General features: G+C 41.8%; 1 protein-coding gene across 5 annotated transcripts in view; it reads left to right on the top strand.

Annotated features, from left to right (window-relative positions):
- LOC122559567 (FYVE, RhoGEF and PH domain-containing protein 4) overlaps positions 1 to 12,220 on the top strand; it is a 256,121-nt gene that overhangs the window by 20,252 nt on the left and 223,649 nt on the right. The gene's annotated exons all lie outside the window — the stretch shown is intronic.

Below are 12,220 nucleotides of genomic sequence, written 5' to 3'. Positions count from 1 at the left end.
CTGCCTGTTAGTTTGCCCAAAGCTGCAATGTAAAATTCAGCCCACTGTCTTTGAAAGTTTCTGATGTCCTCTATCAGGCCAACTGACCAATAATTTCCTGTTTCAACACAATCCCCTTATTTGCACAAGTTTACAACTTGAACTCTTTAAGCCCTTTGGCAGCATCTCTTTACCTCGGATGGATTAAAGATCATAGCCAGAGATTCGATAGTTTCCATCTTTACTGCCTCGACAAGTTCTTCCCATTTTCACCAGATAGTTTTTCCTGCTTTGAACATTGCTGACTTTTTCAAGTACCACCTCTTTACTTTTTCTCTTTGCATTTTTCTTCTTTCTCCTTTACATATATTGTTGCATTGTTTCCAACAGGTACCATTTAAAACCAATTTCTATTGATTGCCATTATCACATTGTCAGATTTTTTTCAGACGGTGAACGAGTAAAAATCATTTTGTTTTCAAGTTTGAGAAGCCTTTGAAATCTAACCAGTATGTGTATTTGTGTGCACTTTCACATCCATGTTATCTCAAATTTATTAATAAATTAGAAAGAAGAATACCAAGTCTGAAGTCTGTTATAAAAATAAAACTATTCTTGTGATTTCTAACTTTAAATTAGATATAGCAGCAAGTTGCACTTTCAAATTAGATTCAGAATGTGTAATTTCTTAAAGAAGAACTTAATGTACTGTATGAGTAGTTGTACACTTTGAGCTTAATGAAATACTTGATGTGTCTTTTTACAATCAGAGCAAGAGTTACACAACATGAGGACAGTAGCAGATGCTGATGTTGCAATGAACATTTCAAGTGACAGAAAAAGAATCGCTGAATTTTGCTACAGAGCAACATTACATGAAACTTTGTATTAATTTTGAATATTTTTAGGGTTTCCCAATTTCCATCAAAAAGAAAATTTTTGCTCCAATTTTATGCTACACTATTCAAGTCTCATTTTCTTTGAAATCCTAATATAACACAGATTTTATTTTTAGTAACTGTTGTTTTAAGTGATTACAACTTTAAGTTTAACCAGAATTTTAAATGGACCAGCCATGTAAATACTGTGCTACAAGAGCAGCTGAGAGGCTTTTGTCCGGTACGTAACACATTTCCTGATTCCACAAAGCCTGTTAAAAGATGTGTGGAGTGTAATGGAATACTCTGCACTTGCTTGGGTGAGTGCATCTCTACAAAATACTCAAGAAGCTACCTTAGACAAATAACCCAATTGATTGGAACCATGTGACATTCACTCCATCCAGCACCAGTAAACGTTGAATGCAGTGCGTACCATCTACAAGATGCACTACAACGACTTTTCAAGGCTCCTTTGACAGCATCTCCTAAACCTAATTTACTATTTGCCTCCTAGAAGGGCAACAAATGTGTGGGAGAATCGACACCTGAAAGTTCCCTTCAAAGTCAGACACATTGCAAACATTTAAATCCATCAATTACCTTCATCGTCACTGATCTGGTACTCTTTAACAGCATGGTGAGTGTTTCTCCACTACATAGGCAGCAGCAATTAAAGAATACAGCGCACTACCTCCTTCTCAATGACAATTAGAGGCAGGCAATAAAATGACCTTGCTAGTGATATCCATAATCCAATGAACAAATGAAAAACTAGGGATATAGGGTTGTTTTCAAATTTCCATCGGGTAAATTATTAAAAATTTACAGAATAAAATTTTGGAATGCCATTTTCAATTAGGAAGTTGACCATGCTGTAGGTGCAGGATTTCTGCTACCTCCTCTGGGCAGTTCACTCCCTCTTGCTGAGCTTCACATTTATGTAGAATCTGTAACATTATACTCTATGATCTGGGATTGACATTCCACAGTAGATCAGTTGCCATGGCACCAGAAATAGAATATAATTGGCTTTTGAAAGGTACACAGTTCACATTCACTGATAATTAATATTTAATCAACCTGTTTAAACATGTTATGACACACTATGGGGCTGGTTAGACATGAACATTCCGACCCAGAGGTAGGGAAACTTAAACTTCACCACAAGAGTCCCTATACATTCATTTGTAGGTGCAAGTGAATTGAGAAGAATAAATTATTTGATTATTATACTGCTCATAGAAATATTAGAATTATTACACCTGTGCAGGGAAGAATGATCAACTAGTTCAAACATTAGAAATCTAACACATTGTGAACCTATTTCATTTGTTCCTTCTGTGCAATACAAGAAGTGATCATTGTTGTCATGAGTTGTAGTAGCCTGCCCCCTGAGTTATTTTACTTTTGTTTTGAGATGCCAATATATTAAGGGATGCTCAGCCTTATGAAAGGAATTCATTTGACAATAATCCTTACAGTGCAACATGTGACAAGAACTCCGGCTAGTGTTAACATATGTGAATCTGATCTTTATTTACTCTTGCCCTGCCCTAAGAATGAAAAGTTTGCATTTATAGTTGTTTTTCATGACCTCGACACAGCTCAAAATACTTTTTTAAAAAATTTGTTCAGAATCAGTGAAGTACTTTGGAAATTCTGTCACTGTTATATTGTAGAAATGTTGGAGAGAATCTTATAGGGGCCTAAGCAATGTGGATTCTGGTGAGAAATCTGACAGAATAGCACCAGATGTCCAGTCAGGCCTATCTCAACATTAGCAGCAACTTCCTGCATCTTCTAACTGAGCTCCAGGCTTTAAGGCAAGATTCTTCCTAAGTAGCAACAAGTTGCCTATTAAGTGGGATAATTGCTTGTTACCTTATTAACTGCATATCTCACCTCTTTAATATGCAGCTTCCCACCGTCCTGCTGATCATGAGCAAAGGGAACGCTGTCGGTTTTTGACATGGAAGTCAGAGCGGGTACCAGGCCACTTGAGCTCACTGCAAACAGCCTCTATCTTGCTGACCATGCAACAGCATCTCAGGGCATGATCCATGGACACTAACCACATGCATCCTTTGTCCAAAGACATTAGCATCTGATATTTGCCAATCCTCACAATCCTCTTGTAATCCATCGCTCCAATGTACCATTTCAATCATCTCTCCAATAACCTCTCCAATCCACCTTTCCATCTACAGCCCCAATCATCTGCTCCAATCCACCTTTCCATCCACCTCTCCAGCCTACCTCTCTAATCCACATCTCCAATCTACCTCTCCAGTCCGCCTCTCCAATCCAATGCTCCAATCCAATGCTCCAATCCACCTCCCCAGTCCACCTTTCCATCCACCGCTCCAATCCACCTCTCCAATCCACCTCTCCAATCCACCTCTCCAATCCACCTCTCCAATCCACCTCTCCAATCCACTGCTCCAATCCATTGCTCCAAACCATCTTTCCATCTACTCCCCAATCCACTGCTGCAAATCACCTCTCCAATCCACATCTCCAATCCACCTCTCCAATCCACCTCTCCAATCCACCACTCCAATCCACCAGTCCAATCCATTGCTCCAACCCACCTTTCCATCCACCACCACTCCATTTCATAAGAAATACAGGCCTACATCAGCAACTAGCATTGAAGGACTACTGCAAAGATGCCAAGTGCACAGGGAAGAAAACCGAGTTCATGCATTGGACCAGGCTGCATCTCAAGTCTGCCCACTAGCTTTCTCAGTGCTCATTCACTTGGTGCCTACTTGATGCTCACAACATCCTTGCCTTGCTGCGCTGTGCCAGTTAGCACAGCCATACAACTAGGCAGCTTGCCTTATTGGTTAGCAGTCATCAATCAGTCAAGGGGGTTGACATCTTGTTGTCTGGCAATGTACTATGTCAATCTCATATCTGTATCATGAGACAGCAATTATGTGGCAAACGTTGCATTTGCAGGAAGCAGGGAGCCAAATCTCAAAGTGTCTTAGGGGAGTAGACTTCACCGAAGTCCATGGCTTTGTTCACTGAGTTCCACGTACAATGTCATCTTCCATTGTACTGAAAATTCAAACAATGCAATGAGCAAGAAAATAGCTGTAACTACACCCAGAATGAATAGAGAAAGTGTCCTGATCAGTGAGGAAGTGGGCAATAAGATTCATTGAAGTGAGGCCCCTCAGAAGGCAAGAACACACAAACCCATGCCTTGTCCAGGTGCCCTGATCCCAAACCTAATGAACTGGCTTCCGGTGTGCTGGAAACTTCCCTGCCCACTTCATTCATAGTCATACTTTTGGACTCAGAGGCCAAGGATAAAATATAAATGTTTAACCATGAGGGTCAATGGATGCCCATTGTCCTGTATACACCTTGCTCATATTGCTTCCACATGCCGTGGCTGGCTTTCAGCACAGACATCAATCTATGGCATGTCTTATATAAATATTAAATTGAGCATCATTTACACACTGGTACATTTGGGACTACACGGAAACGCAAACAAGCAGATGTATGGCAAAATCAATAATATATGCCAACATGATACTCTATATACAATGTGTTGTTACCCATGCCACCAAGCGTCCTAAAGCTTTCTTCTTTCTCTCCCTCCCACTATGTCTCAATGCTGGTCCAGGTTCTACAGTTGGGGTAGAGGGAAGTAAAACCTGTGGTCTTAGTGGTCTGGTCTCCAGCCTACGAGCTGAGGTTGAATGGCTCAGACATGCTGAAGGTGGTCTTACCAGAGGCCTTCTCACTTGAATTTGCAAGGGACAGAGGGGCCAGGCAAAGTGGAGGGCCTGTTCATCTCCAGAGACTAGTGAGAGAGCTGTATGCAATTCTTTCTCCTGCTGTGCTTCCTGGTGTCACCTTGTCTACTTGTGAGGAAGCAGCAATAGAATGTGTGCTGAGTTCCCTGTCCTCCCGTCACCATTTCCTTCACTCCTATAGACCATTGGCTAAGGCTGGAATTCAGGTGTATATGTCTCTCCAGCAGACTTTGAGGGTGCTGGATCTGAGTCACCATGGCAACCAGAAACTCACTTATGAAGGCTGTTGGGTCTCCCTTGTGTAGCTGCACTCCTGCAACATCTGGGCAATGAAGGCGATCACCTCCAACATTGCTGTCTGCCACACTTGTTCCTTCCTGTCCATGGGGATGAAGTGCCTGATTGCCGACTCCACAGGGTCCTCTCCTGCCTGGATCTGAGCAGGTAGCTGGCCTCCAGGAGTCCTATGAGTGGCAGCAGCCTGGGCTCTATCTCTCTTGGCTAGCTGTAGAAGGGGTGCAGTGAGAGGCTCAACAAATTGAGCTCTCAGACTTTCTGAATGTGGTGTTCCCACTAAGGTATCAGTATCTGAACTAGTGGGAAGCTGAGAGCTCTCTTCCAGTTGTTTCTCCACCAAGGCTGTGAGCATCCCACTGGTACCTGCAAGATGCGTGGGAGAGAAGGCATGGCCACCAATGGTTAGAAGTAGTGTACAAAGAATGATGTTGACAACAGGGTGACTATGAGAGTTGCAGTGGTTTGAAAAGTAGGACCTACTCGGTTGGCAGGACATGAATGTTTTGGCATCCCCACAGGAGCAGTTCTGGTCTCCAGCTGCAAAGGCCAGGTTTCTCACCTCATAGTGGGAGCTTGCTCTTGGGCACACCTCCACCCATCCAGGCTCTTTCTGCCCTCTCACAGACTGTGTTCACATGGAATGGAAGAAAGGGACGGAAGGAGTGAGGTAACAGTGGGTGGCATGGCTGCAATAGGTGGGGGAAAGGTGGTGAAGTGTCCTAAGGGAGGGAGTAGGCAGCACAGAGATCACGGAGGGTTAGTGCAGTGGAAAGATGGAGGGCAGTGAAGGCAAGTGAGGGAAGATGTTGTTGGCAACAGTGAGGATGGCAGAGCATAAGCCTTTGTGGGAGATGGGTGCAGCAGCAGAGATGAAGGGAGGGTGCAGTGGTGGAGAGAAGAGTAATGCACCCTGGTGGAGTAGAGGAAGCACTGTGGAGACTGGATAGACTCTGGTGGTAACATCAGACCATCAGGCCAGCAGATCATGAGACCATCAGACCATCAGGCCAATAGGGTCTGATGGCATGGCCTCTTCTGCCATAGCCCTTGTCCCCTTGTTTACGCCACCCTATTTATCAGGACCTCCAGGTGCCTCTCAGAAGATGGCAATGCCCCCTTCCAGCACCTTCTCTCTCTGACGTTATTTGAATTACCATCCTTCACCAAGTAGGGCAGCTTTAGAATTCCAGCCTTGTCCTAGTACACAGCAGTCTTCTAAATATGGTGTGGGCACCAGGGATGTTGGTCTTTCTGAGGCTGGAATCAGACATGAAGGCCACCCTAGGGGCTGGGTAGCTAGCTAATGAGATGGGTTTGGTAAAAAATCGCTAGAGATCTGCTTTGAGAACTTCTCCAAGGAACTCGATGAAACTGACATTTAGCCAAAAGAAGATTCAACCCATAGTAACCAACTTGTGCACAGTCACATATCACAAGCAAAAACAAAGTAATGATTAAGTAATCTGGTCCAGTGACATAATTTGAGAGTTATATAATTGGTCAGGACACCAATGAGAACTCTTTGAATAGTTGGACTTTATTTTTAATGAATATCTGAGAAAGGAGACAGATTGTTGATTTACCATTGAAGACAGCATCTGCCAAAAGGACGCACTCCTTCTGTACTCAACAAGAGTACCAGCTGGTGGGGGGCTTGAACTCACAACCTTCTGACTTAGAGCATCAGGGTCCCAGGTTCAATTCCAGCCTTAGGCGACTGTTTGTGTGGCATTTGCACATTCTCCCTGTGTCTGCGTGGGTTTTCTCCAGGTGCTCCAGTTTCTTTGCACAGTTCAAAGATGTGCAGGTTAGGTGAATTGGCCATAGTGTCCAGGGATGTGTAGGTTAGGTGGATTAGCCATGGGAAATGCAGGTTTGCAAGGAATAAGGTTGGGGGAGGAAAGTATCTGGGTGGAACGCTCTTTAGAGTGTCAATGTGGACTAGATGGGCAGAATCCTCACTGTAGGGAGTCAATGACTGAACTGCTGATCAGTCACTTTGATGTAAATGCACCAAAAGTGGCATTCAGCAGGGAATCCTTGGTTTTGATCCAGTGACTGTCAAGATATGGTAAATGTAGGTCCAGGCCAGGATGGTGCTTTCTTTGTCCTGCTTGGTGGCAGAAATCATGGGTTTGGGAGGTGCTGTCTAAGGAAGCTAAGAGAATGGCTGTGATGCATCTTGAAATACCACACATTGTGGTCACTGTGAATTGATAGTTTAAGGAATTGATATCTAAGGTGTAAATCAGAGGACTAATTTAACACAAGGAGTGCCTTTGATAAAACAACAAATGATGTTTGAGCCTAGGATGTGATCCCATATTCAACAGCTTTGAGAGTGGAAGAAAGAGAAAAACATAGAAGTGAAAGATAGTTCTGGTCAAATAATAAGTTTCAATTTGTTAGTTTCCAAATAAGTAAGAAACTGAATATTTGAATATTCAGCTGACTATTTGCCCAGCTTCTGCAATGGAAGTAATAGTGGGGCTCCCAGTGTTCACAGTTATTGGTGTGTAAGTCAGACAGCAAATTCTGGCAAACACTTCTCACTTTTATCATATTCGTATTTTCTTGTGTGATAAACCTTTCTTATCAGTAATTCATGTCCACTATCTAACATAAAGTACTTTTTGAAGTGCAGTCTCTATTGGAGCATGGTAAAATACAGCACCCAGTGGTGGGTGGCACGGTGGCACAGTGGTTAGCACTGCTGCCTCACAGCGCCAGAGACCCGGGTTCAATTCCCGACTCAGGCGACTGACTGTGTGGAGTTTGCACATTCTCCCCGTGTCTGCGTGGGTTTCCTCCGGGTGCTCCGGTTTCCTCCCACAATCCAAAAATGTGCGGGTCAGGTGAATTGGCCATGCTAAATTGCCCGTAGTGTTAGGTTAAAGGGGTAAATGTAGGGGTATGGGTGGGTTTCGCTTCGGCGGGTCGGTGTGGACTTGTTGGGCCGAAGGGCCTGTTTCCACACTGTAAGTAATCTAATCTAAAGTAATCTAATCTAATCAACTGGTTTGAACACCGAAAAGCCCACAAATGACATTAGCTGTTAAATAATCTGTATTGATTTATTTGGTTGGGGGTGGAGGGGTGGGGGGGTGTTAGACATTATCAGGATACAAGAAGAACCTATCTGTTCAGTTCAGTTGGATCTTTTATGTGCAGTTGAGAGAGCACCTGGGACATCAGTTTAATGTCTCACTCTTAGATAACTTAGCAGAGTCATCAAACTATATTGAAGTTTCAGCTTTGATTGTAAACCTAAGTCTATGAGACAGCGTTGAATCCACAACATCATCATTCAGATGAGAAAGCCACCACACATCAAAGCTAACAATGGAAACAATTTGAGGTTAAGGGTTGCCTTGTTTTTCTCTTTCAATAAGCACCAGTAAAAACCTATTTGTTTCAAATGGAGATTTCTCCACTAGCACATATCTATTCACCAAAAACTATGGAAGGTCAGAGATCTGAATCATTAACTCTCTTTTACTCTTCATAGATGCTGCCTATCCTCCTGTGTATGTTTAGTGTTTTCTGTTTTTACTATTCTTTTAGACGCCAGCTTTGTAGTATATTTCGTGCTTGGAGGAATATAAGACATGCAATTTTCTCAGCATGAAAACAAGCAAAGTTTTTAATGAGACAGAGATGTAGCTTGTGACTGTTAATTGCTGGAAACCTAGCTTTGAAATGTTATGGAACTTGCTTAGCAACTCTTTATGGATTTGATTTCTGTAATCACAGATCTGGGTGTTTGAAGAAAAAAAACTCTCAAAAGCTGCAAATCTCCCTGTCTCAGTAGAGGTTCTAGAAAACTCTATAACATTCCAAGTATCACTATTTCTGACTACCTTATAAACCATAAAACATTGAACTGAGACTATTATTCTGATTGCATGCTATAGGAGGAATATTATTAAATTGGAGAGGGTTCAGAAAAGATTTATCAGAATGTTGCCAGGAATAGAAGGTTTAAATTATGGGGAGAGATTAGATAGGCTGGAACTCTTTTACTGGAGCATAGGAGTTTGAGGGATGACTTTATAGACATTCATAAAACCATGAGGGGAATAGATAAGGTAAACAGGAAAGGTCTTTTCCCTGCCATGGGGGACTTCAAAATCAGAGGGCATTTTCTAAGGTGAGAGGAGAAAGATTTAAAAGGGACCTGAGCAGGACCATTTTTCACACAGGGATGATTCGTGTGTGGAATAAACCACAGGAAGTAATAGATGCAGGGACAGTTACAACATTTAAAAGACATTTGGAAAGGTACATGAATAGGAAAAGTTTAGAGGGATATGGACCAAATGCAGACAAGTGTGACTAGTTTAGCTTGGGAAATTTGGTTGGCATGGATGAGTTTGATTGAAGGGTCTGTTTTCATGCTGTATGACTCTATGACTCAATGATTCTAAGTAAAGTGTGTTATGATTGCAATTCAGATAGAATCACATGGTAGTAAGGTAATTATAAGCATGAAAGGCCAAATATCCTATCTTATATCATCCGTACAATAAAATCTCTCCTAAATTCTAATTATTTAGATTAGTGAGATATGTGGGAGTGAATGCAGAATTTATTTGTCTGCAATATGGGATAAACTTATAATACTGTTCTGTAAAACAGGTTTACTATATTAGTTATCCAATACACAGAACTGAGATCTCAGTACATATAGAGCAAACAGATTTTATGTAGATTTGTCGATTTTCCTTGACAGTTGTATTTGGAGGGTCTTAAGCTAAGTGAGAATTTCTGTATGTGGCTGACAAAAAGAGGTATTTCACAAGTTAAAATATGGTAATGTTGGCCACTGTCATGAGCATGAAATGTGCTGTAGGTTAAATTGGCAGCTCCGCTAACAGTGAGGAAGAAGCTGTTCTTGAATCTGTTTCAAACTTTTGTATCTTCTGCCTGATGGAAGAGGGTGGAAGAGAGTCTAGGCAGGATGGGGAGGGTCTTGGGTTATGTTGGCTCCTTGCTTGAGGCAGCAGGAAGTGTAGACAGAGTCAATCAAAGGAAGTTTGGTTTTTGTGATGGACTAGGCTGTATTCACAACTCTGTAATTTCTTGCGGCCTTGGGCAGAGCTGTTGCCATACCAAGCTGTGACAAATCCAAAAAGCTTTCCATGGTGCATCTATGAAAATTGGTAAGAGTTATTGTGGACATGCTGACTTTTTATAGCTTTCTGAGGAAGTAGAGGCATTGGTGTGCTTTCTTGACTATAGCGTGATGTGGATGGACCTGGGTAGATTGTTGGCAATGTTTTCTCCTAGGAGCTTGAAGATCTCAAGCACCTCCACCTCAGCACCATTGAAACAGATAGACGTGTCCTCCACACTGCTTCCTAAGTTGACAACCAGCTTCTTTGTTTGCTGACATTGAGGGAGAGAATCACCATACCACTAAGTAGTATATCTCTTTCCCGTTCTCTGTCCTGTCATTGCTTGAGATCTGACCCACTACGGTTGTGTCATCAGCAAATTTGTAAATGGAGTTAGAGCAGAATTTGGCCACATAGTCATGAATGTATAAGGAGTATGGTAAGGGGCTGAACACACAGCCTTGTGGGCACTGATGTTGAGGATTATTGTGGAAGAGGTATTGTCACCTATCCTTATCGATGGTGGTCTGTGGGTCAGGAAGTCAAGGATCCAGTTACAAAGCGGGGGAGCAAAGTCCTAGGTCTTGGAGTTTGGAGAGAGTTTGCTACGCAGCCTGCACTGCATTTATCTAATGTTAACTATATCTATGGCTTAAGCTGGAAAGCTCAAAGTACATGTTTCTCAGGATTGTGTTTAACTTCCATTTTTCTAATTCACTGTGGCGCAAAGCCCTGATGTGCCTTTAGTCTTTTTTCACTAATTGTAGTTACCTTTAGACAAATTCATCCTTTTTGTTTATTAGGGGAGAGGAGAGGGTAATGATATTTCATTTCTTTTCACCCTTTTCTTTCTTAACCTGAGTGGGAACATCAGAGGGTCTAATGAGGACAATGTTATATGAATATACCGCACTGCAGAACTAGCAAAGAAATGAATGTAAAAAATTTTAAAATCTGATAAGAGCACCACAAAAACAGAAATTGCTAGGAAAACTCAGCATGTCTAGCAGCATCTGTGGAGAGAAAGCAGGATTAATATTTCAGGTCCAGTGTCCTTTCTTCAAAACAATTAGATAGCTGGGCTATGAGAACAAAATATGGTGGAAATACTGAACATGCCAGTGGGCATCAGTGCAGTGGGCAATATTACTTCAGATGAAGACTGCAGTCACTGTCTGATTTCCTGTCTGAAAAATTGCAGTATTTTCTCAGCCTGTTTCACGTTTCCAGAAATGCTGAGGAACCCTGTTTTTAGGGCTTTGTAACTGAAGCCATTGATATAATCAACATTAGATAGACACGGTGCAGGCTGTGTAACAAAGGAATACTCCATTTCTCTACTGTAGTTATTTGAATGGCATGAGTACCCTCCTGGCACAAGCCTGTGCATGAATTACTGATGTATAAGTGTCTGATTGACTTGAGTACAGTGAGCACCATCTAGTGTGATGACATTATAGGGACTTAGTTGGAATTAAGAATGAGCAGGTGGTAGACAAATCCTGGGATTAATGTGCTCCTTGTAATCTCTGCAGTATCATAGATTATGTTCACATATCCTGTAAATAGTTGCTCTAATGCAAAAAACTTCATATTGCTTGGACACTTCTATTTAGACCAAAAGGTTGGATGGACTAATCCACATGAGACCACTTTATGCTGGAAGGAGCCTGTACACAACAATTACTACTCCCACAGCATTACCATTGATCCTTATCGACGATATATTTTTAAAAATATTCAGGTGACTTGAAGTGTACAGGCCTTTATGAGTGTATATGCATCTTTAAAACAAATATGCCGTGACTGTAAGATTCAGGTTTACTCCAATTGTACTGCTATTGTTAACATAAGCCTGCTGTTTCCTCAGTCTTCACATTCTCATTTCAAGATGAAAACAGAAAATAGTATTTGCATTGTTTATATTATTCCATTGTTCTTAGTAAATGTCTGCGGTTCCCTCGTGTTCCATAACTACCATAATATCTTCAGGATAGAATTCTATTTCTTATCAAACATCTGGTAGCAAACACAAGTAATTACAGAATTAACGACAGCTAGCTGTGAAGTTGGAGGAGGAGGCTGAGAAGTCAGAAAGACAGGATGTTTAATCTCGATTGTGAAATCATGAGAAGGCAACGTTGGTTACAAAGGAACTTTGTTACTTCGT

The sequence above is a fragment of the Chiloscyllium plagiosum genome, unplaced genomic scaffold (genome assembly GCF_037043375.1).
Source record: "Chiloscyllium plagiosum isolate Xiang-an unplaced genomic scaffold, Cpla_swu_hap1 HiC_scaffold_19, whole genome shotgun sequence".
Lineage (NCBI taxonomy): Eukaryota > Metazoa > Chordata > Chondrichthyes > Orectolobiformes > Hemiscylliidae > Chiloscyllium > Chiloscyllium plagiosum.
This window is presented reverse-complemented; position numbering and strand designations above follow the sequence as displayed.